This window comes from Haliotis cracherodii, unplaced genomic scaffold (assembly GCF_022045235.1).
Source record: "Haliotis cracherodii isolate W230 unplaced genomic scaffold, xgHalCrac1.p SCAF_9, whole genome shotgun sequence".
Lineage (NCBI taxonomy): Eukaryota > Metazoa > Mollusca > Gastropoda > Lepetellida > Haliotidae > Haliotis > Haliotis cracherodii.
The window spans coordinates 34,200,449-34,227,676 of NW_027266343.1; the positions used below are offsets into that span (position 1 = coordinate 34,200,449).

At 39.6% G+C, this 27,228-nt stretch overlaps 1 protein-coding gene across 5 annotated transcripts in view; it reads left to right on the forward strand.

Moving 5' to 3' along the window:
* LOC139453258 (cGMP-specific 3',5'-cyclic phosphodiesterase-like) overlaps nucleotides 1-27,228 on the forward strand; it is a 151,697-nt gene that overhangs the window by 39,603 nt on the left and 84,866 nt on the right. For all 5 annotated transcript variants that reach the window (XM_071234887.1, XM_071234884.1, XM_071234882.1 and 2 more), the window contains exon 2: nucleotides 20,903-20,935. The gene's annotated coding sequence lies outside the window, so the exon portion shown is untranslated. The remainder of the gene's footprint in view (nucleotides 1-20,902; nucleotides 20,936-27,228) is intronic.

Below are 27,228 nucleotides of genomic sequence, written 5' to 3' on the forward strand. Positions count from 1 at the left end.
TGACGGTATAGCTCGATCCTTGTATTACCGTCTTGGCCATGCTTGTGGTTTTCGACACAGTCCATCCATGGTACGATCCAGGATATGTAGGCGTCATGTTAAAAAATAAATACAGCATACTATGGAATAGCCCCCCCCCACCCCCCCCCCCCCCCCCCCCCCACCCCCCCCGACCTATCAAGGCCAACAGACCTGATTTCGTCGTTTTTGATAAATCCAATGAAATCATTTATATCATTTGATTTTCTGTCCCTTTTGACACTAATCTGATTTACAAGATCCAGGAAAAACATTCCAAATATACGGATCTCGCTTTCGAAATGTTACGCTTGCATCTCAAGTCCCAAGTTGTCCGACTCCCCATCGTTCTCGGTGCCTCAGATGTGGTACTTCCCAATCTGTTGTCTGACGTTGGGAGAATACCCTTGATTTACTGACAGGAATGCGGCCCTTCTGACTATCTGGGTAATACAGAAGACTGCAGTGTTGAGAAGTTCTGGGTGGTTTCGACTAGGCAGCGCTTCCTGGGAGAAGTACCTAGTCCCCTTTCCAGTCTGGGCTGCGAATCGGGCAAGGGCCCTGAGATGCTGATGAGCCTAACCAGCAAGGATCACCCAAACCCTCTTTGCTGCTTTTTTAAAATTTTAAACTGTAAATAATAATAATGATAATAATAAAAATAATAATATAAATAATATTGATAAAAGCCCTCCGTTTCGGTAAAGGTCATGGTCGAACAGATAAGTTATTCACGAATTTGCCAACGGGTTGCTTTAATTGTTTCTTCAGGCTGATTTCGTCTGTGATAGTGGCATTCAGTAACAAGGCAGAACGGAACACTGCTCAATAACTGCTATTATTACTGGTCGATCGTAGCCTTTCGTCATTAATCTTGCGACGTGGGCAGACCTGGAATTCAATTACTTGAGAAATTAACGAATATTGTAACGTTATATTGTTCCTGCTGAATAAAAGCGACAAAAAACGTTTCCATACTTATAATTATAGATATAGGGAACAAGATTGTTATAAGAAATCTCATGTCCATTGTACGATTTACCTCCAGTATGGCAATTTCTATCCGAGTACAAGTCAAAGCTTTCATAGGTGAGATGAGGCAATGAGCGGATGTCGGAGTACCAAACCTTCGCTTGGAGTCGCAACCGTACCGTCGCAAAAGAAGGTATCAGCTACTGCAAGGTGTTGTAGGTTGTCTGTCGTGTCATCGCTGTGCTGAAGGAAGTTCTCGCCGCTAGACGTCTGGGTGTATAACTGGGAAAGGTTGATGTCGGACCTCAGTTGTGGCAGGGGAGGCAGTTCTTTGGCTCTGGCACGATAGAGGATGGTCTGGATACTATAGAAAGTCGGGGCTGTGGGTGTCGCATCAATCACTCCAAATTCAAAATGTTTTCTAAATGTTTTAATACTTTCATATAGTGAAAACTACTTATCTCCCATCAACCTGCTGGCTCATGAGGTTAACCGTGTTCACTGTTAGGGACCTATAGCTGTTGATTGTCTAAGTAAGATCAGTTCACCTGCCACCTTTGGACATGCTCCCTTGCCTTGTGAAAACACCACCACTGTTACTCCCCACCAGCCTGGTGGCAAAATGAGGATAAGCCAGTGACTTTCCCTCCAAGCGACGAACCAGGAATGTTAAGTGTATTTGCTAATAAACTTTAATCCGATGTTAATCCATTTAAACTAATGAGTAATAATATCCAATGATGTTGCAGTGATGACACTTTAAGATCATGTGTTTTTTTCACTAAAGGCATACATGATTATTTAATTACGGCCTAAAGGGTAACTGAAGTCCCAAGGGAATTAAACATTTAACATACATGATCCATTAAAATACACGGCGACAGTCCCTTATTCTGGACCTCGTCACTGTTTAAAATCTCAAAATGATCTAGTATTATGCAACAAATCTATCTCATCACTCATTTTAGGCGACATCGCTTCCAGAACTTTGTATTATCTTACTCTGTGTACATACCATCCACATTTAACTGGCATGCTTTTAAATGACGAATACAACATGTACCCGAATATATACATGTATGCATTGCATATGTATGCTACGAAGTTTGCCACGTTTGGATCATATAAGGGCTGGATGATAGGACAGCTGGTTACGTATATTTTGCCGATATTGATGTTTTTTAACATGATGCGTCTGGCGTCTGACGCTACTGAACGCACGCCGTTGTCATGTGTTGAAGTGTCGATGTTGAGAACATGTTTTAATATCGGTAAATACCAAATGAGTGCTTGAATGTTGTTTTGTGCCACATTCCGCAATACTCAAACCCTATTACAACAGTCAGTACATGACCAAGTATTGGACGATTAGCCCCAATGAGTAACTATCCATCGGCACCCGATGACTCAAGTCAACACGGAGCAGACATTGTAAGCACTCGGTCCTCATTACCTGGTCCTTGCAACATGTACACGCAATCCGTACGAGGTGTCTAATCTGTCCGGAGTGAGGGAGTGAGTATAGCTTTACGCCACGTTAAGCAATATTCCAGCAACATGACGGCTGGGGACATAGTCGCCTTTAACGGCTAGCATGAGTTGCAGAATAGGCTTAAAGCAACCCATGCTTGTCGTAAGAGGCGACTGACGGGATCGGATGGTCACGTTCGGTAACTTGGTTGGTGCATGTTATCGTATCCCAATTGCCTGGAACGATGCTCATGATGTCAATCACTGGACTGTCTGGCCAGACTCGATTATTTACAGACCGCCGTCATAGAGCTGGAATATTGCTGAGTGCGGCGTTAAACAACAAACAAACAAACACCAGCAATGGACTTTAGACATTGTACCAATGAGGGAAATCGAAACCGGGCGTTCGGCGTGATGACCGAACGTTTCAACCACTACCCAACAGCCCTATTCTGCCCGAAATCTCAACAAAGGACCACGTAATAGAAATGACTCACCCACCTGCTGACTTACTGAGCTTGTTTACATGAGGATGTATTATTCGGTATCTAATTTAATCAGTGATTTTACTGCTATCCTCTTTAAGCAAATAATACAGTACACTACGGTTATAACGAACTCGAAGGGACCACTAACTTTAGTTTGTTATAACCGTAGTTCGTTATAAGCATATATACAGCATAACTATAGCAAATACTCGGGACAATAAAATCAGTTCGTTATATCCGTCAGTTCGTTATAATCGTGTTCGTTATAAGCGTACTTTACTGTATTTTCATATTCGTTGCTATTCGGTTGTTGTTGGCGCATTCAATTTTGAAATGGAAACTGTAGACTCCTCTTTCCCCGAACCAAATGAATAAATAATTGCTTTCCTCGAATACCTATTCCGCCTGTTTCAATTCATCCCTCTTTAATATTTTCACCACAAATCATACAAACAATATTAGTGCTATTTGAACTTGTGGGAGAATTATATTCTAACTAATTAGTGGACAAACACGGTCTTGTGTTTACCGAAGAATGCAATGAAGTGGAGTTTCCTAGCATGGCACTGGATAAGGTTTATGTGGTTCACGTTTCTTCATCCTCATTGGGGCAATCTAGGAAATGAATCTCTATAAAGTAGTCGGTTAAACGAGAGAGGAGAGGGGAATTAGACTGATAAACGTTTGAAGTTTTTCCGTGTCTTTCACACTTAATCATCTGTTTTGATCTTGGATACAAACATGCCCCTGATGCGAGATTAGGAAAGTTGTAAAGTCCAAATTGCTTCCATTTCCCATCTGAGATAATACCCTCCTTGCAATGCATGTAAGAGTAATAGTTAGAATTAAAGCTGCAACTAAATAACCAGTTTATGGTGTTTGTCGTGGATTCAAGCTCGGAGATAACATGTTTATTAACCCTCTGTGATTGGGTCATATTGCATAGGAGTTTGGTTACAGTTAACATCTTAGTAATCTGACGATTAGACATCTCTAGTAGTGGTGACGATATATACACTGCTGGGCAAAAGAAAGTATACACATGAAAATTTTATTTGACCGAAAAATTACAAACGTAATCAAAACGTTACAAAGCTGAAACATTCCCGTATCACCCACGAAAAGTGGGGTATACTTTCTTTGGCTCGGCAAATTAAACATGTTGAAAAGGTTCATTAAACATGTTGAAAAGGTTCATTTTGTAGCCTTTTGTAGCCTTATCGCGTAAATGATTGAATTTATATAGCACACATGTGAGTGTGTGTGTGGCTGCATGTACTAGTTCGGACTGATGCCGATTTATAGTGCTAGCCTACTATGTAACATGTAACCGCAGTGTAACATGAATACCCCACTCAGACACAGTATACTGACTCCGAGCCGACCAGTCTTTGTTTTAGCTCCTTGATGCCCTGCGCCTGGCAGGGTAACAACAAGTACCATATTTTAAAGCTGTCCTGGCAGATGGTTTACCACTAAACCACGGAGGCGGTCTGTCATGAAAGAGATATCACAGAATGCATACCAGGAATCGCAGGGGAGGTTATGTGTTGGCGAAATAGGTAAAGATCCTGACCACAAAGTGACATCAGCACGAGGACGATCCCATTCCTTAACACAGCTTTGTGACAATTGCAATGTCAAAATATAAGTCCCCGTATATGCTATTTTTCGCTCCGTATGTATATGATATTTATGATCATGCCACATGATATGTTCTATTTCCTGTGGTTGTAAATAAGAAATCCACCGAAATATCCACCGAAACAGATTCCTATGGACTGAAAAGGCAAAATAACGGTGAAAATGATAAATTGTAATACATCTGCCAGAGATGTTGCACGTTAATCAAGATTATATATACAGTCATGCAGATAATTCATTCTGTTAGAAAAAAATCACTTAGATGCGTAATCAACCATATGTGAATCTGTCTATGAGAAATGAGTCATTCCACACTGTTTGATGAAACAGGCTACACTTCCCTAAGCGATCGCCGCTAAAATGCACAAAATGTGTGTATTTTAATCAACTGTTATTCAGATTTAATTCTGTTAAATATATCTGCCACGTCTGAAACCAAATCAATATTGAAATATACCTAAAATATACCTAATGTCATTTCTACCATTTGCAGTACATGACTGGAATTTGTTGGATGACGGGTGTACTGAATGAATGATGGATGTACATAATTTATTCCAACATGTTGGTATCAGCGCAAACCAGATACTGCAGATTTCGACTTAATTGTAGTGATGTACATGGACACAGGTTCGAGCGTTTTATCTAACATGGATCTACTTGTAATTGTGACCATTATAGCGAAGACAATGTCCATTGCATACTTGTATTTCAATGTGAAACAATTACCCACCTAAGATCAAAGTGTTTCCTTTGTGAAAATCCATGAAGAACCAGGGTAGAATAGGTCTTAAGCAGTCCATGCTTGCCGTGAAAGGCGACTATGCTTGCCGTAAGAGGCGACTAACGGGATTGGGTGGTCAGGCTCGCTGACTTGGTTGATGCATGTCATCGATCCCCATTGCGTGGATCGATGCTCATGATATCAATCACTGGATTATCTGGTTCAGATTTGATTATTTACAGATCGCCGTCATATTGCTGGAATAATGCTGTGCGGCGTTAAACAACCAACCAACGTTCATGAAAAGGGTTTCTATCTCAAAACGGTATTGTTTGGAATCATCATAACCCCTCAAAACGTTGAGTACTTCATTAAAAGATAATAAGACACTTCTCTACATTTACGTGAACATGACGTTGTACCCTTTATCAACTGTCTGTTGTTATTTGTTAATCTTAATATCATGTTTACAAAGTACGTTTGTATAGGAGAGGTCTTCGGATGGGCATTTATGGTGAAGATTTATTGAAAATATGATATTGTTTAAAACATATATATTTATGATAGTTAACCCGGAGTAAAAGACGCAGAGCAATCACACGTTTGTCTTGTTAATTCAAGGTTATACTTGATCAGGATTCATGTTGATGAACAAATTAGCTGAAGTCAATTGTTGTAGAAACGGACAATTAGCAATGGCGATTTGTAAATAGACTACATTACCCAACAGAAACGTGGCGGTTAAATGTGACTTATGATTTCTGTTGTGTGATTGTGTGTTTGCAAAGCGTTTGAATGATAGGTGAAAGAAGCTATAAACCCATGTATTTGAAGTATTTTTGTGTATTTTAGGGAAATTATTCATAATAGACCACGGTTCGCGCCGATTATGTTTCTAGGTTTGTTAGCACCATACCCTTGCTCGTGGGTTTCACCAAAGTGGTCAACGTCTGAGATACCTGCACCACTGATAACGTGGTCGTCATGGAATGTCATTCTTAAATTTCATCATCAAAATAAGTAACGTCTTCGTCGTATTGTCAACGATTAGTCAGTCGGACATTGACGGCAGTTAACATAGTTCCAACGGAAGCTACCATATAGGCAAAAGGACAACTCCGGAGAGATAATCATCCGTCTTTAACAGTGATTGCCTTGGTCGGCAATCCACAGGGCTTATTGCCCTTTTTTTATTGAAGAGGTGCTACTTTAGTCTATGGAACGTCACGTTTGTTCAGAGTTGCCAGTCTGGTCATGACGTTTCGTAACGGAGATTACAAAATGCAGTAAAATATTCCACAAGTCGACAAAATCAAACAAGGTACAGTTTCGGACAGACTTCGGTCAAAGTATGGCAAATGATATTCCGACCGTCCTCGCTAAAGACTTTGCAATTAATATCTTCAAATTTTGATCAATATTGATCACAAGAAACGCCTATAGTCATGTTAAGAGTACACATTCGAGATCAGTGTCAGTCACGTGGCCAAACCCGTTCGGGTCAGTTTTCTGTTTTTAGGTCACCATCGAAATTTATTGTTTCGCCACGCGATATGAATTAACCAATGAAATGCAAAGATTCACTCTTTCCTTTAATAAGGAAATGGCTGATAAAATAACCGTACAATGGTCTATGTCTGACTTTTTTAACGTTTGAGAAATGACTTCAGACTGAAAGATAGCAGACAGATTGTCAACAGGTGACGACCTCTATTTCCAGAAGACGAAGGCCTTATATCAACGTACTTCTGCCCCCCACAAACTGGTACTAAAACTGACCATCCAGGGATTCCACACTCTTCTCTTGTGGCCCTATCACCTTCTTCACAAACCCAGTGATGGGGAATCATTACATTTTATGTCCAGTCCAGGCTAATAACTACAGCTCTTCGTCAATCGATACAACTCTTTATACTCTGACAAAGACAGGCCCCGACAGTTAAAACTTAGCTAACATTTACTAGGTCTTCATTATTCGCCTGATCTCTTAGGTATCAAGTCAGTGAACGGAGACATGATGGCACGTTCTGAGATCAAGCTGCTGCACTTCTTCATTATGGTATTTTTCCATGATCTCGCATTGCCTTCCGTTGCTCTACTCTGATCTGTGTGCCGAATGCTATTTTGTTATTTAAACACTGAACTGTTTTATATAAACCGAGTTTCCTATTACATATCAGTGGCCCACTCGTCTAAGGCGTCGTGATTCGCTGTGCAGAGTTGCGTCCCTTGGGCACTCCAGAAACCTATGATTGTGGGTTCGAATCTTGGTTCACCACGACAATGTTCCTAGGTTTGTCTGCACCCTACCCGTGCTCGTGGGTTTCACTGAAGTGGTAAACGTCTGAGACCTGCATCACTTCGGGCTTTCCTCACACATTAAGCTGAACATGCTGTGATATAACTAGAATACTGTTAAAAGCGGCGTTAAACTCACTCACTCACTCATTAGATATCAAGTTTTATGACCCGAGTGGAGTAATTGTTACCTGCCAAGTTTTAACGAGGGTCTAAAAAAAGTTATGACAAACTTCGGTTATGACGAACTCAAAGGGACCAACAATTTTTGTTCGTTAAAACCGTAGTTCGTTATACACGTTTCAACTAAAGAATAACGTAAATGGCTGGGACCGGAAACAACAGTTCCTCATATCCATCATTTCGTTACAAGCGTGTGCGTTATAAACGTAGTTTACTGTATTTCACAAACAACATAAACTTGACATGAAATGGGAACGAGTTTTGAATCCTACTTGTTACTAACGATGAGTTTTGATTATTAACAACATCACGCTATGTGTATGAGTCATTACAATGAAAACATATGGATACAACATGGGCACAATGTAATCATAGAGCCGCATCACTGCCGGCATGAATTCCAGAACATCCCTGCGAACTAAATATAGAGATGGTTGAATTATTTGAGAAATCAAAGCTAATGGCAAACACTTAATCGCCTCTAATTCTCTTTGTGTGATGCTTTCATATCTTAAATCGATGAAACAACAGGTTTTACGTCAACAAGAGTTTTGATTTTCCATCACAAATGCACACAGATTGGCTGCGACTGTCGTATTGATGAGTCAGGATTGTGTGTTCGTAAAGCCTGCTTGTTTGAAATATCATCAGATATTGACAGACATGTTAGTATAACAAGCAACTTTTAGTCTTTATCACATGATGAATGTCATCGCTGTTAGACAAGCACAAGTGGCAGCGTGAAAGTGTGAGATTCAGATGTTGTGTTGGGTAGGTCATCTGACTGGATTTCTTGCATGATAGATCATAAATAATTCAGGCACTATTACATCATCAGCATTAGTAAGTTAACTTCAGTTTAGCCTACTTTTACAAATATGTCAGATGAGCAAGGATAAATAACAACCGGTGGAGTCAATTTATTTGGCTATGGGAGATGCTTCATAGCTTCATGAACATCTTCTCACATCTGCTCCTCTTTTCTACCACAAAACCACACGGACGGGAAGTCATCACAATTTATCTATATTGATTTTGTATCCATGAATTTTCAAAGGCTCAACTGATTCCCTTTCTTCGGCCATTGAATTACCAGTAGATCAGAGATGTACAGCAGGCGATTGTAACTGTAGTTACGGAGCTTTAAACAAACGTTCAAAGAGCGTCATACGACTCTACCTCAAAAGATGTTCGATCCGGGTTACAACCTTTAAGGCCTCTGTTAAGCTTTCTTAAAGTTTTTGTTTTTAGATATGTGGTCGACATTTCCAAATTTGACGCGACAAAAAGATGTCCGATGCAATTCCCTATTTTTTCAGGCGAACAACTGACGTGCCTTTTTATGTGTTTGTGTCTGTGCCACCGATGGGACAGAATATGCACACCTTTTCGCGAAAACCAGGTATCATCAATATTTAATAGTGCCTCATAAACAGACTGAGGCTTATGGTATAGTCGGGGTCGTACAATGAATTTTTAGGAGATATTTCTTATGATTATGGAAAAGGTTTTATCGCTTTAATTTACTTCTATGCAGACCTATAATATTACATATCATAATATGAAACTTTTTTTAAACTGGCGATACAATTATAAATGCATTATGAATACAATTTCAATGAAGTTCATTGAATAAACCTACATAACAAGTTACCAATTTTTGATTACGTTTGTAAACAACGCCATGAATGAGTGAATAAGGGCACGAAGGAAGCACTCAATCAAAATTAGTTATGATATTCGTGTTTCATATCTGTTTGTTGTGTTACCTGTTTACCACGTAGTACCATGTGGGTACTATTTCTATTTCCCATTCGAGTGCAAGGGGGGCGGTCAATTAGCCTAGTGGTTAAAGCGTTCGCTCGTCACGCCGAAGACCCGGGTTCGATTCCCGACATGGGTACAATGTGTGAAGCCCATTTGTGATATTGCTGGAATATTGCTAAAAGCGGCGTAAAACCATACTCACTCACTCACTCACTCGAGTGCAAGAAGGGTTTCATAGCGCCAGTGTTTGGTTTCCAGTCTACGCAATGAAGTCTTGAGTGAAACTGTAACACTGTCACTATGTTATTAGGATATTTATTATCTGTTGGAAAGGTATTCATCGCATGAATTGAGTTAGCAGATAAACAAAGTGGTATTGAATGATTAACTGTACTTGAATAAATTTGCCATCATTACCAATTAGCCCAAGTCCTGTGCTCTTTAAGCGGAAACAATAATCGAAAATCCATAGCCTCGTTCCTTACTAATGTCAGGAATCAGGATTTATTTGCAATGTATGCAAAAATAATGGTATTCCTGAAATTTGTTTTCACATTTTTCAAATAGTGCCTTCAGAATTACGAGAGTATGGTATGCGAACTGATGGGTAAATAAGCCTACAATCTCATTGCTGATACGCAAACTGTGTAGAACATATTTCCTGTCGATAACATAGAACACAAGTCTCCTTCGTAATGTGCAATAATGTATCCGGAAAAATTCGAAAACCCCAAAAGTATATGAATGACTCAGTTGATGGGTATGTAATTGGATTGGTCTCCGTATATTTTGTTTGTTACATGACCTTATTTGAGGTTAATATTGAAATGACCTATATGCCAAATGAAATAGACTGAGTAGCAACAGAAACTGTGCCCCTCAGTTGAATTTAGCATAAGTTTGATAAGATAGCGATATTGTACCCAAAAACTTAACTGTACTGTCGCTTAGTCTGCACTTAATGAATATTTCTACATAGTTTAATGTTTTGAAACATAATTTAATTTAAAACTTTTGAAAATTAAAAGAAAAATGGTTTCACATAATAATTACTGCGGATGGGTACCTGAGACATATTGTCTTTGAAAATCAATACATTTGCTTTTTTTCTGCACAGATTTACATTTTAAACATTGGAAGTGGGCATTTCTTGCTCGAGTCTTCATTGAATCAAGTCTTCAAACACAAAATTACCCAGCCACAGATTACTTTTTACAAACTGTTACAGGAATGAGTAAAGATCTAATATACATAATCAAATTTAACAACAGTTCTTTCAATTTTCAATTACATACAAAAACAAAATCGATATCCTATCTTTTGCCCCTCAGTTAAATTGTTGAATTCGGATGTAGAAATGAGGAATTAACAATACATCACAAGGTCCTAGTTCTTATATCTGCTTCATACGGCTTGTTGGCATATTTATTTCAAAAAACGAGTGATGAACTCACTGTGTCCTATTTTAGAAGTGAGGTGAAATTGGATTTAAATCTACACTTATATATCGATGTGGATGCACGTTTGCGGGTGCAAATACCCCACTCAGATGCAGCATACTGACTCAACTGAGTCAACCAGTCTTTGTTTATCCTTGTAATGCTTAGCTCCAGGCAGGGTAACAACAAGTTCTAATTTTAAACGTCTTTTGGTATGACGCGGCCGGGGATCGAACCCCGGACGTTTCGCTCTCCGGGCGGACGCTCTACCACTAGACCACAGAGGAGGTCTCCTATTTTAGAAACAAATAACAGCAAAATACAAGAAACCTCAGATTACATTATGTGTACAGTTTGTATTTCATTGCCGTGAGCAACACAGACAGCATACTATCTCATTTCGTGCAAATTACCTGAATGAAGTAATTTAAAATATGTTTGATAACAGTTACCACCATGATAATGATTCATTCTGGGACATTGGATTATGTCACAAGTTTAGTTATTCGAACCAAGCCGCATTGTCAGAACAAAACCAGAACAAAATATATTCTCAAAAGTCGCTACAGTGACACAGAGGTTGCTCATAAAGATAAAATGTACATCCATACAGAATTGAAGCAAATGTCATAGCTGACATTGAAGTAAACATGTGTGTGAGAACATATGATCAAATATTAATTAATATTCAGCGTATAACTTGGCGAACACATCAAAGAGGACATAATTGCGTCTGATGACTGTTTCGCAATTTACAGAATGACACGCTGGAGTGTAGGTCATAATAATACATTGTAGTCGGTGTCTTTGTCACTTTCGAGAACCATACGCTCCTTTGAAACCGGATTAAAATGTTTCACAACTTCCATACAGTTAAGTTGTCGACAGTGCTGACACCACCCGAAATCACTGGTTAAGCTGATTAAATTATGACAAGGAAAACGTCTCGTTTCCAGTTAATTTAAGTTGCATGTTCTTTTATGTAATAATTCTATTTCATTGATACATGTGCTAGTTAAATGAAAACGACGTATATAAACCTGATGTGGGCTTGTACAGAGAACTTCAAGAATATGTAGATCAATATGGACACCCGTATCGATGACAACTACAAGTGGCAGAAGTCAACACCCCAAAGCCTTCGACCTGACAATACTTTGTTTTACAAGATCCTCTGCCTTTATTTCGCATTACGGCACCAAAACGTCATCCATATCATCTTCGCCGCATCTGCAATGTATTTTAAATTATGATGGTTTGAATTGTTAAGAGCCATTAACAGTGAACATTGGTTCAGCTGTCATAGTTGCGACAAGGGTGATATGTCGTTGCTGCTACTGATTAGTTCCGTCAGGATATATTTGGAGATGTCTAATTTGACGTAATTCACACAGCAGACTGTGCCAGAAACCTAATGATCCCTGATTATTCTCACTGATTATGGGTCTTGGTCTATCAGCTCCATACAGGTGCTCGTTGGTATCGCGAATCGTAACCATCTAAAACAGCCGGTGGTGGTGATTATGCACCTTTGCCATTGCCAGGCCGTAACATAGGAGGACATAAGCATATGGGTGTTGAGTGCGACACCAGTGCGTGTGCAAGTTCAATTCTAACTCAAAATATGACTGATGAGCCTTTGTACCACGTGGAGTGACTTAGTTGGTGGGTATGGATTTGTGGCGCTTTAACATTACATCACAGCAATGGGCTTCACATATTGTACCCATGTGGAGAATCGAACCCGTGCCTTCAGGGTGACGCGCGAACGCTTTAACCACTAAGGCTTCCCCATCTTTCACTCCCACCCCCAAATTGTATGGAAAGTGCAACACCCGGGAATGTGTTTTAAACCTGTGTTCATAGTTGTTGCCAGAGATCCGCCCAAGGTTAGCAGATATTATTGAATGTTGGTGACTCATTGAGGGTAAGTTCGAGGACACGTTTATGTACACTTCAGTGCTGCACAGAGATATTGGAAGATAACAGATAAGCTATTGACACCATCAAGGGCCAGGAGATGTGCCACATTCCGAAAATCCCATGCTTAGCACCTTGCAAATTAGGTTCGAGTACGTCTTTTGTGATGTCGTCTATTTGGACATGTAAACCAATAAGAAAGTGCCAAGAGCATGCCTTACCCGTTACCATAGGTTACATGTATTTAATATGCGGACCTGTTGACCTGATGCAGGGTAAAGTCAGCTCTACTAGTACACTGTTTACGTGGAGTCAGTTGAGAGTGCTATTAGCTCAAAATATTAGTCGTGGCGAGAATAATGAGGGACATTGTAGGTCGTTAGGTTGAAATAGACAATAACATCGACAAACCTGTTTCCATAATCTTCATCAAAATGTGTATGATTCTGAGTATATTATAAGCATGTGTTTATGGATCACTGTGGTCATATAGTCAAGTTTTCACCTGAACAAACAGCACAAGTCATAATGGGGAATTTTGTTACTGGAGCGTCACATTTGGAAATACCCTTCACATATTTACCACAAAAGCTTTACTTTACTTGAGTGTTGTAATCCTGAGCAAGAGTCATATAACGCTCTTTAAAATCTTCGTAGAAAGAGCTTGGGTTTGACCGGAAAAGTTGTGAAATGAAGACACCAAAAGTTGGAGCTACTGGAAAATTGCTCGACACAAAGGGAAAGTTGGAGTCACCACGTGTGGATATTGTTGTCACTCTGGATTTCTATGAATATGAATACTTTTTCATCAACACTGTAAATATAGAAATTAATAGGTCTCCAATCTCATTAAAATCAAATCTAAGTTCTTGCTGCCGCTAAACAAAGATCTCAAGACATCCCATTGCGGGTCACGTCAGAACGACCTTTCGCGAACTTTGCCCGACCACTGAAATGGCTGACAAGAAGTCGACATCAGCCAATTAGAAAGTAGCTTTCTCGGGCTTTTCGGCACTCGTTTCAAGCTGGCGACTTCCATTTCAGACTACGCTTGAAAAATATTTTAACACAGTTCTCGATTAAAATTTTGAAAAATGAACAAACGAACATTCAGGAATGTCTAATTTATGGTTGAGATTGCATGGCAGTGCTTCCTCCGTACTGTACAACGCCTCCTCCGTTCAAATGTTTATCCCACGGAAGCGAGAGATAGACGATACTTTTGACGGAATCAGTCGTACTGGTCGTTCGAAATACCCGGTGTTAACGTTCTGACGTGACTCGTAATAGGATGTCCTCAGATCTTTGTTTAGCGATAGCGAGAACTGAGATCTGATTTTAATGAGATTGACGCGTCTCTAAAATAATGCGACTGCTAACCCTAGCCAAATTTTCGCCTCAATCATACTACGACCTCTCTTCAACTCCAGTGGAACTTTAGAGAGAGAAAATGACTTCCATGAGGTTTACCCGAGATGTACCTCAATCCAGTCAAACAGAAAAGAGCACCGCTCACTGAGTAGGGTAGTCCGTAAAAAGCAATAAAGCAATAAATAGTGTTTTCCTGAACACAACACACATTTTATATGTTTATTCTGGTGACAGGCATTAAGGAAGTTTAAAGGAAACAAATCCATTGAACCAACTCAGGTTAATTTGTGCGACTCAAGTTATGAGTATAATTGACATGACTAAATACCGACTTTTATTGGCACGAGTATTCCCAGCCATGTTGAAGTAGGTTACTGTCGCCAAGAGGCTACCTGATCTGCCTCATCTGGCCAAGACAACGACCCCTGAGAAAGCTGTCAGGATGGAAACAGTAAACAAGACGATCCTAGACACATCAAGCTCAGGTGATCATACGACCAGTCGACCACCAACGACAATTTGCCTCAAACTAGTGCCAAGATTGCTAAGCGTACCGCTGCACATGGTAACAGCCGAGCTGTAAAACATTTTAGGAAGCTGTTAGATGTTAGTCTAGGTAAAAGAATGTGATGATGAGAAAAGCTTACATGTTAACGCTAAATCTGCATTCAAGCTAGCTGAGGTCAATGAACATATTCACCAGAAACGTGGTCGACCATTGTTAGGCGAGTTAGATAAACTTGTGTAAGAATATGTGGTTCAAATCAGAGCAGCTGGGGGCATGGTGTTAAATTGTTCTACATTCCACAGATGATGAAGTGTTTTGAGTTGTAGGTAGATACTTGTTTACATACTGTTAGGTTCCACATATGTAATGGACCAATCAGAAGGAGTAATCGTCAAGTATTTGAAGATGTTTCAACTTTGATTAAAAAGATTGACCAGGCTGATCAGATCAATGTGTTCTTGACTACCGGCAATGTTTTTGGCGTTTCCCTTTAAACAGTAGCAATGTGAAGGAAATGCATTGAAACGTTAGTAAGAGTGATAATCGCCCCAAAAGAATACATCAGTGCGATCCATCAGTGCGATCTGCCTGGAAGCGAAACCATATTTTCCTTTGACGTTAAGATTTCCCATTTCTGTCTACAAGAAAATGATAAATTGCCAAGTTGTCTCACACATGTGTAAGTGGATGACTGAATCTGAGAAAGACTGCATATTACTGATGGAGTTACATTAACCGTTTGAAAGAAGAATGTCAAAGAACCCCAATTAGTATATTAGTGGTCTCGTTCCAGCAAGGCGTTCTCCGCTATACGTTGTTATGGATAATGATGAGAGCAATATTTTCGTAAATACGATTTACCACCCTTGGGCATGTTTCAAAGTCTCGTCGGCATATGGACACTATAGTGAATTAAATCACCATCCCTGACGCGTATCCTGTTTGCGACATACACTCTCTCGGAGATACGACACACCTACGGCAGAAATGACTCAGGCATGTCAGCGCTGAAAGGTCTTATCATATAAACTGCCAATCATGGACTCGATACATTTGTTGAGTGTCATGAAACGGAACATATGTCCGGTAAAATACTAGATACAAGTCGGTATATGACGCCATGTCCATCATGAGGAGTTTGGCAAACAATGTCAAATTACATTTGACAGATAAACGATGACTGCAGCACGGTGCATATCTCGTAGCCAATGTATAACAGACTGACTATCAAACCACAAAGGAAATCAGGCATGACGTTTCAATGGACATTGTCTGTACGGGATATTTCCAATTTGCTTTTAGGCCTATGATGTAAAGGGATATTTTGAGAATATGTTATCACGTGAAAGCCAGGTGCTGATTAATACACCAGACTATTACAGTCATGCCTTTGTCCACAGTAAAATGACAGAACAGTATCATCACGTCATTGTTTCCTTCTATGTAATTATTGTCACTCAGATGTATTGATTCATGTGTCGCTCCTAACATCGAATCTTCGCTATGGCGACTGCTGTTAATATCTGGCAGTCACATGATATATTCATAAACGTGTTTTGAAAGTGTTTTTTGCTGGTTGTACAAGCTTCACATTTCAATGGAGGCTATTTCCTCTTTCTCATGATCTATTTTGCAGCCTTAAAAAACACGATACGATAAACTCAACAACATACATTTTCATCAGTTGGTTGACAACCAACACCATTACCAGTTGGTTGACATTCAAGTGAGTGAGTGAGTTAGGTTTTTCACCGCTTTTAGCAATATTCCAGCAATATCACGGCGGGGGACACCAAAAATGGGCTTCACACATTGTACCCATGTAAGGAATCGAACCCGGGTCTTCGGCGTGACGAGCGAACGCTTTAACCACAAGGCTACCCAACCGCCCCGGTTGACATTCAAACTATAAAACGGACAATATAGTAGATCTACGGTAGTCCATAAACAATTCATAGTTTCATTCGAAACGATAATCCTATCATTCGTGGGTTTACTAGTTTCCATCATCCGGCCGACCTTTTTGCAAGTTTTCATATACAACAAGTAAAAGTTGATCTCGTACCACACATTACTCATGATTCTTCTGTGCCAATATTACTTCTGATACTACAAAGGTATTACACATGAGTTGCTAAGCCAGATGAACTCTACGTAACACTCTATGTACATTCTAAAAACACCATTTGTGTCATGGCAATAACTTTCTTCAAACCCAAGAATTGGATACGGAAAACAGGTGACTTTGAGTCACAAAGTCCCATACATCTTGGCAAATATATGCACACGAATATGACACCATGACACACACACAATATAGGAGGCTTTAGAATAACACTGGTCTCTTCTCAGTCTGCATTATGAACACATACGTATTACTTACGTACGCGATGTATTTTGCCATGTACCTAGATTTTGTTGTAGAACTTAGAAATACTAAGTGCATCAGTTCAACAGAATAACAGTTTCGAATGAAAAGGCATAACCTGACCTGATCTAAACGAACGGCCAGGGCTCTGCAAGAACGTCACTATGGCGTCCAGCTGAAGTTTTTAATGTGATGCAATCACTCACATGCAATGACATTTAGCTATGTCAATCTATTATTGGTTATATATGCATTGTCCTGCTTATACAGGTATAAATGTAATCTGTGTGCTCTGCGGCTGCGTGAAAATATATTGTCGTCAAGAAACGCAACAATGAGACCCAATAAAAATAATTGCATTATCTGTCACAAAGATAAAATTGATACGGCTGTGTTGTAGATGATGCATTGACCGTCATGACTAACAGTGAGATACACGTCAATTCTATCGATATGTCATACATAACCCATTAGGATGTTTTTTTCTCTTCAATTTTCAGTGAGAGCACAATGTGCTCAGTGGATGCTTTGAAATATCGAGTAATATTCGACATCAGGATAATGCTGTCTGTGATGGATTCTGCATAATGGATGCACAATGTACAAAAATATAATCCTTTACTGTGATTCTATTCTCATCAGCGATAATGCCATTTACCGACATTTCTAAAGCTATCCTTTCATAGCCATCAATCTATAGTTGAGTGTTGTTATTTGCGTGTCAAAACATTAAACATAAATTATTCGAACGTTTATAAACACACATGGAATATGTCATAATAGTTCCACAATAAGTTTCTGAGACGCATTTGTTGACATTTGTATGACATTATTACTAAATAAAGTTGACGATATATTGACCCGAACAAGAAATAGCTTTCTGGTTTTATGTTTTGAATGACAAAATCTTCAATATCGTATTCTTCCTATTAATACCGGTGCTGAACGTGTATCTGTAAAGTGATTTAAGACATTACTTCTTGAGTTCATTGGAGCATGAACCTTCATAGATTAAGGGCCAAACATTGTATGAACTATTTTTGTCCTCAAATGGTGTAGACCTAGATCTATACACAAATATATTAAGTACTTGTGACTTCATGTTTACACTGTAAGTCATACAACAACCAGCTGTATCGCGGAATTAAATAGTTTCTGAAAACGAGAGGTAACATGAGCGTATGTATGCCCAACATTTCTACAGGAATAACGTTTGTAGTTTCTTTACAAGAAATAACATCATCATTAGATGAGAAAGGTCTGTTATGAACTACATCAGTAAGTCAGACACAATCATAGCGCGTTGTAATACAGGTACATCAAGAACAAGACGTCAAAATGGCCGACACGATAAACGTGACGGGAGAATTTTCCGAAATTGTTAATGATATTGTGGCTATTACAAGTGTTAGTCATCACTGAAAGGTGCTTGTAAAGATGCACCAAATAGATACTAAGATAAATTCAAAGATTGATGTAGACTATCACTGTAGTCTTGACACGGGTCGAGTCGATAATACGATAGTTGGGATGTGTTTTTCTTAGTTTTGTTCTCTAGGATGGTTTGTAGCGAGGAAATCCTTGAACGGGCGTGCAGTCAAACTCTCTGACTTATCCCAATGTATGCTAACAGGCTGAGTTCAAGATTAAAGGTTCAAAATGATGAGAAACAAGGCTTCTGTATTTATTCTTGCAGGGGAATTCCAAGGGTTTCCCCAGGAATGTGCAAGTAGTCCGTCAGTGTTTACGTCATTGCAAGAGTACAGTCTCCTGACAAAATGTGTCCTTCATACACTTCTGAACTCATTTTCGCGGTCATGTGACCGACCTCTCGTCCAATGGAAAAACCGAAGATCGTGTAAACTTCACATTATAAAATTATGATGGAACAACCAATTACACTATTGAAGATAAATCCATGCCCTAATATCCATGTCAGTGTGGTTCCCGTGGTGATATATCGGCAAGGCAATAAATATGCCAACAAAGACTTCGTCGATGATATTGTTATGTAAATAAGCTGTGCGTGCTGGCTTGTTATTACAGAAGCTCTCTGATGAATATACAGGTTAAATGGTGTGCACTACAGCTTTAAATGATAGGAAACAATTAAACTTGTATAATAGAGAATGCATGTTTCTACATAAACGACCAGAGTCACATTTCGTGGTGTGAATGGGGTGGCACGTGGTACTGTGAAAAGCACGCAGGTCACAGATCAGACGAAGTTAAGTGAGTGAGTGAGTGAGTGAGTTTGGTTTTACGCCGCTTTTAGCAATATTCCAGCAATATCACGGCGGGGGACACCAGAAATGGGCTTCACACATTGTACCCATGTCGGGAATCGAACCTGGGTCTTCGGCGTGACGAGCGAACGCTTTAACCACTAGGCTACCCGACCGCCCCCGAAGTTAAGTGACGTTGGTAGCGGAGAGTAGTTGGATAGGTGACAGCGTTCAGTAGCTTGGTTTGCTTCCTGGCATCTTCTGGGGCTTCGGCTCTGACAAACACTGAGGCGCATGTTGCATAGAGCATGTGTCTTGAAGGGGTACCCGTAAGGATGATATGTGAAAGTTAGCCTACCTGACAGACTGCTTGGGTTGTATACTCTCCAGGAAGCTCAGAATGAATACGAGTGCACAGTAATTCGTTGAACGGGTTAATAATGTTGCGCTTTGAGCATGCTTTAGTGTGTGGGTTTAAAGCGTTATAAATATGCACAATATGAAACACGAGAAGGCTATAACATAGTAAGGTCTCAAATCTAAACTAGAACTATTGCTAAACACAGAATTATTGCTGATCGTAAGAGGCGACTTATTGCATCGGGTAGTCAGGGTCAGTGACTTGGTTGATAGCGCGTCATCGTACCACGGCAGCGTGTTCACCATATCAATCACTGGATTGAGTGGTATTACAGGCCGCCGTTATATAGCGGTATTATTGATGAAAGCAGCGCTATACAGGAAACACACACGCATGGAACTATTAATATAAGATAATAAAATAATGTCCCAAGAAACTTAAAAAAATTATAGATGTGTATCGAAACTTGAACGTTGGGAGTCATGCACAATAAAACTGATAAAATGCAGATATCACATCTTGAAAATAATTAACTGTACACGAATCGCCACACTTCTGATAGGGTAATCGCAAACTGGCATTTTACACGTAACTTGTGAAATGAAAGCCGATGTAATTTGCCATGCCAAGTCAGTTTCAAAGTCCTTAAAGCATCAAAATATTGAACCAATATTAAGCTTGCCAGAGGCATTTACCGACATCACGCGAAATACACTGCGACAACGCAGCAATCTGGACTTCACAGTGTAATCAATATTTCCGGATTGGAAAATTAGCTTAGAACATATTTATTGCAGTTTTCATAATAGGATAAGCTATTCTTAGTCAGACTGTTAATAAATTTGATAGAAGTGCCGCCTGTTTCAAGACATGCATTTTATCAGAGAGGCATAATTGATTTTTGGTACGTGTGACATATACACCAACCTATAACATTTTGAACTTCGGGTAATGTAGCATCGATTGAGGATATTGCATGGACATACATATATGCTTCAGTCAGCTTCAACTGTTTCAGCTTATTCGCTTTCTCATTTTCCAATCTTATTTGTTTGAAGTTTGCAGATGACAAAACCTTGATATTTCTTTTAAGATTTCCAATCTTCTTACATCCCGTTTATTAGTATGTGACTTGTTTTGCAGACATTGCACAAACAGACCAAGCGACATCTTAGGGTAAGTGTCGAGTCTTCTTTGATGTTCGTAGGGCAGCATGATGAGACGCCTCTCTGTGATATCAACTATGTAATAAGAAGGATGCCCTAGATGCTTGATTATTGATATCAGTCACAGAGCTGCAGTTGTACATATTGATTCCTGTACAACCCTGGTATCTATCCCCTTTGATGACAATATCTCCTGTGTCTCAGCGCAAAAGCCTATCACAAATAGGTTCGAGTGCAAACCCTCCAAAACCAGAAGCCCCAGTATGTCAATGGTCATGCCGATGCCCGTAGAGAACTGGAAATGATTGAATGATGAACTGGAAATGATTGAATAGACGGGGCGTAACATATGTAATACACTGAGGTAGCTCTATCTCTACAGATCTGTTTGTCGATCATGCAACCATCGATTAATTATTTTTCCATCCATCAACCCGTCTGTGATTCCCTCTTTTATTTCCATATAAACGTCCATTTCCACAGGTTTCAATGCAATCAATATTATATCGTTCTATCTATCCATCTATCTGCTATCAAGCCACTCACCAGTTTTCTATCATCTTTCTTTCTACCTCTCTATGCGTCAGCAGACTATCTTCCTTTCAACCCGTTGTAACCACCCTCTCACATATTTCTCTTATCATCTGTCTGTCTACCCGCTCTAGCATCAGCGGCCAATCTTTCTATCTATCCGTTTATCCTCTCTATCCATCAGCCCACCATCTTCCTATCTATCATGTTTCTTTCTACCCACTTTATCCATCAGTTTACTATCTTTCCATATATCATCTATCCTTTTACTCGCTCTATCCATCACTATCTTTATATATATCATCTATCGTTCTACCACTTTATCCATCAGTTAACAATATTTCTATATATCATCTATTTTTCTACCCGCTCAATATCTTTCCAATCGCAGTTTATTTATCCACGCTCTATCCGGCATCCATCTTCCTATGTATACAGATTATCATATCAGTTCATCTACATTTACCATTCCGTTCACCACATGTCACTCAGTCAGTCCAGCATCTATCAGTCTGTTTGTATGTGGTTGTGTATGCGTGTGTGGAATGTCCTGCCTACCTGTCTGGATCCCAATATACCTGTGCGGTTGTAAGTCACCCTGATTGTCTGATTACACCAACCTATCTAATAGCCAATGGCAAGGCGCTATTGTGAACGATCAGGCTAGTACCGGTGCCCAATATTGCATGGGATTTCTGGAGCTTACATCTGTCTAATGAACAAGAATAATCGTATGAACTTCCGGAAGGGATTGCTTTCATTTCCTGAGCTATCATACACAGCCGGTTGCTATTGTGACTACATCAACAGACTGGCAGACTCGTGGGACGAACATTTTTAAATTCGGCACACATAGATTAATTAAATGAACTAATTGCTTTAGTAGATGGTATTGAGCAGGTGTGGGAACACACAGACACACTCGTGAATTCATTAACTGATTTCCATTCCCTCTGCTCTATCCATAATGTCTGAGATATATATCTGTATGGTTCTTCATAGATTTACGTACAGTACCGAACCATTCAGTCGCATATCGCCACCAGTTAGACCATTACATGCTCCTGCGGAGTACGTGTCTCGTAGGTTGGTTGTTTTTTTAAACATACTAAGGTATCATTCTATAGTTACCTCTGCTTAGAAATAAGTGTTTAGAAACCACCTGTTATAGTTTCCGTTTTCCTCAGATACACAAACAGTTTATACTAAACTGAAAATCTACAGATATCAAGGGGATAATATCGAGATTTAGTGGATTGTTGGGTCACTTCTTCATTAGAAGAAAATGTTGCGCTGATAAACACAATTTATTATATAAATAACATGCAGTATATTTGGTAAGCATGGCAACCGTAGACTGCCGGAGTATGTGAATGGTATTTAACCCAGAACATAACTTCTATTTAGCTTGTTTATGTTATCATTAAACATTTAATTATAGTCTTTTAAGCCCACTTTCTTTGTAAACTTAATTTTGATAGTATCAGTCTATCAATTGATGCGTACCCTAATTTCACATAGACAATGTCTTACCGGAACGACATCACCAGAAAATTGGACCATATATTATTGTGGAACATAGTCCCCATTTAAGTATTAACACTTGTTTATGTTAATTCCTTTCTCAATCTTTGAATTCGAAAGGGAGTCTGTATTAGAGAAATTTCAAGTCTGCTTAATGACCCCAACGAGCCTTCATATACGTTGTATGCAGAACGAACCAAGGAATCAAACACCATGGTACGCATCATTGCTTTGAGAAATAGATTCATTTCTGCACCAAAGCTGAGAGACAACGTCACTTTCACTTTCAACGTTAACGTTACGAAAAAGGGTGAACATTGCAGGTCTGAAATCAACACGTCCTTTCAGAGGAATGCTTGTGACTGTGGCACACAAACGCCACAGAGAACAGAAGGCACAGCATTGTGAAGGTCGTCAGCGGCGGCATTGGTGATACACCGTCTTCTGAGGAATCGTGGTTCTGTTTACGCTTAACAGATGATAGACAACGTATTTGGAGACAGCGTGGATATAGGTACAATCCGACAGCAGTCCAAGAGCAGGATAGGTACGGCGGCGGCAGCATCATGGTTTGGGCTGGCATCACTTTCGTCAACAGGACGGATCTGATGATCGTGCAAGAGAACATGACGCGTCCAAGTTTTGTGAACCAAATGTTACGTCCAGCAGTCATCCCCTTTGCCCGGCACGTATTTGCCCTGAACTGTTCGAGTTCGAGGACGGCAACGCACCTCCCCACAGAGCTGGTGTCGCAGTCGACAGTCTGAGGTGGTAAGGTGTCACAACATTGCCCTGGCCAGCCACATCTCTAGACATGTTATCCATTGAAAACCTTTTGGGTGTTCAGGACCGAAAGGTTCGTAATCGACCTCAGCGTTCCCGAAGAATGGCGAAGGATGCCACGGGAGACAATCCGGCGTTTGATATCCAATACGTTCAGAAGATGTGCCTGCATCGATGTTCACGGAACATGGACCAGATATTGACTTTACTAAAGTTTGATTGTCACAACAAAATTTCTTTATGCATCCTTTTTGAATAAATTATGGGCTTCCTTTAAATATTGTTCATCAATATTCATCATATATATATTTGTAATGTTACATATTTACAAAACCGTGCTTCAAATAGGTTAATAAACTCCTTCAGAATACAAGCTGATCCGAAACACCAGATATTAGAACAACCAAATCAGCTTAAATGGGGAGTTGATACTAAACATTCTTATTGAATATTGCTCATGTGACTGATTTGAATAATGCTTCGTCCACAAGCACTGACGCAAGATTCCATGATGCTTTTTGTATTATCATCGATCCACGAATGGATTTAATGCTTTAATGAAAAAATATATCATATTCTTTATCTAGCTTTCCCAAGTTTTGTTTTTCTTAGTCTTAGCTTTTGGAAATTGTTGTCGTGAAAGCCAATTTCAACTTTCACAATTAATTTGAGAAACTATTGACATGGCCTTCCGTACCTGTCATTTGATATGTTACCGCGCAGTAGTTAATAGTGTGTGGAAAATGGAGAACTTGATTCACATTGTCGTCAAATACATTGATTCAATATGGTGAAAAATCAGTTGAAACCCTTGCAGATCGCATATGAGTGCTGTTAGCATCGGCGATTGTGAAATTTTCGAAAATAGCATCTCTTGGAAATCGAAAACATCAATTTTACACATCAATCAATTTTGGCTTAGCGCTGCTTCTTGTTAGGTTTCTATTCGTTAGTCGTCTTAGACTTCCTTCATCGTGCAGGATGCAAAACTGTTGGTGCCCATAGGCTACCAGTGATAATTGGAGGAAACTCTCGGGGGCAATTTCAACATGTGATTGTAAAAGGTTTTTAGTTGCGTTGCTTTTAATTGAAGTGAAGTTTGAAACAGTTTCATACGGAGCTGGGTTTAATCGGGGACACGTGTGCACAGGATGCGCTTTTGTTGGCGCAGTAGTCTTTCTAATGGGCCAGCTCGTGATCAAGTTTAGCGACAGAAGCAGGTTCTTGACGCGCGTTTGGAAACGCTGGAGTGATCGAAGCAAAACAAATTTGATCAGAGCATATTTCTGAAATTAAAGTTTTTGAACTACTGTGATGTGATCGAAGATTGATTACTGTAACCGACGTAAGATAGTTCCATGTGATCTTCGTGGGGATCAATATCGTTTTAACTTTCTAATTATAACATGTGGGCGACTAAATTACTTTCAACCACCAAAGATCTCCTTTAAGATTGACGCTGCGTAGTTTGTTTAATCCAAGAGTGATTAAATCCCAGGACAGAGCACTTTAATGTCATCTTGTTTCCTGACTAAATATGACAAGAATCCAGGTTTCTTATATGCAGGTCCACAGTGGTCTTAGGCGCCGAGGGGACACGGTTGGCCTAGTCGTCTAAGGCGCCGCGATTCGCAGTGCAGAGTTGCGTCCCTTGGGCACGCCAGAAACCTACGATTATGTTCCTAGGTTTGCCGGCTGGTGGGTTTCACCGAAGTGGTAGACGTCTGAGACCTGCATCACTTCGGGCTTTCCTCCAACATTCAGCTGACACGCCGTGATATAACTGGAATACTGTTAAAAGCGGCGTTGAACCCAACTCACTCACTCTTAGGCGCCGCAGTTTGCCGAGAGTCTTAGCAATCGAATTATGATTCAATATGGTCAGTTTGATTTGATTAACTAAACATATTGTATTCACAAAAATTGAATGGGATCGGGTACAAGTTCTCCAACTTAACACACCTTCTCCCAGATATTTACACAAATGATTTGCAGCGTGTACTAAACATGAACGGAACAGAAGGATAGAAAAGAATAGGAAAGATAAGTAAACGGCGAGAAAAAATAAAGTTGACATTAATCTCTTTGTATTACGTATGTAACTCTGTGCACAATTGAATTGTCTGGTAAATCCCTTATTCCATTGAATATCAAATTGAGATCAGTTGGTGTATCTTCGGCTTTACTTCTTAATATGTTTCTTAGTACCATATTCAACGTAATAAGCGCCCCACTCTAAAAAGCGCCCACGGCGGTACTTGCTAATATATTGGCTAGTGAACAATCCCAATTAGCACCCCTTCCGATTGATCAGTGTTCACAAGACTTATTTATTCGCGTACAATACGCACTCATGTGTTATAATCATCCTTAATTATGGGCAATTAAATTTCTAGAATAATATATCTGTCGTACATAAACATTTCAGGCTTTCAGCATAAACCACGAAATTTATCTTTCAACTCTTATTTTTTTCACCAAAATAATATTCTAATATAAGCCCCCTTAAAAGCGCTTTTTACGTCGAATACGGAATATGTCTTTTTCTTCATTACACAAGTCACATTGAAAGAAAAAATGATAAGCATTTTCACATTTATTACCGCATAAACATTCTACTATGTCTTTCATTCCTAGTCTACATTAATCATAGTTTAACTGACTAACCTTATGTCCCAGCTTAGTGTGCATAATATTATGGTTTCTATGTTCAAAGGAGAAGTACGATGGGGCCTTTGGCTGATTTTGACTTATAAGTGTCTTAGATGTTGAGTTGAACTTAATGGTATCTCATTCCACAGCTTGATAGTAGATGGGAAAAAAATATGGTATGTCCGAACAATACTCCTGTTCATATATGCAGGTATGGTCGGCGGGGTTAATGTGTTAACTCCTACGAGTGAGTGAGTGACTATGTTTTTACGCCGCTTTTAGCAATATTCCAGCAATATCACGGCGGGGGACACCAGAAATGGGCTTCACACATTGTACCCATGTAAGGAATCGAACCCGGGTCTTCGGCGTGACCAGCAACGCTTTAACCACTAGGCTTCTCGACCGCCCCTACTCCTACGAGTAAATAGTCCACAAATTGGCACTGAACCTAACTCACTCGTATATTTTAACATACGTGTGAAGAGGTGGATAGTTGTTTAGTCTGAGTAGAGTCCAGCATAAACAAGCGAAGAGTGAGGTCCTAAGTGGATGCATAAGGCTTTATCGTTATTTATAAACTTTCGAGGTCAGATAGAAGTCAACGTGGGATGGATGTTGGGATGGAAAAGATGCAATTAAGGCATATCTTAGATATACACGTGTATATATGTGATATAGGACACCTTCTTGTACACCCATACGATTATATTTCCAAAAACAGTTTAATGATCACGCTTTACTAATAGTAGCTTTGTATTTAGTCAAAATTATTATGGAATCTAAATAACAGCTTGAATGTTACTGTTGCAC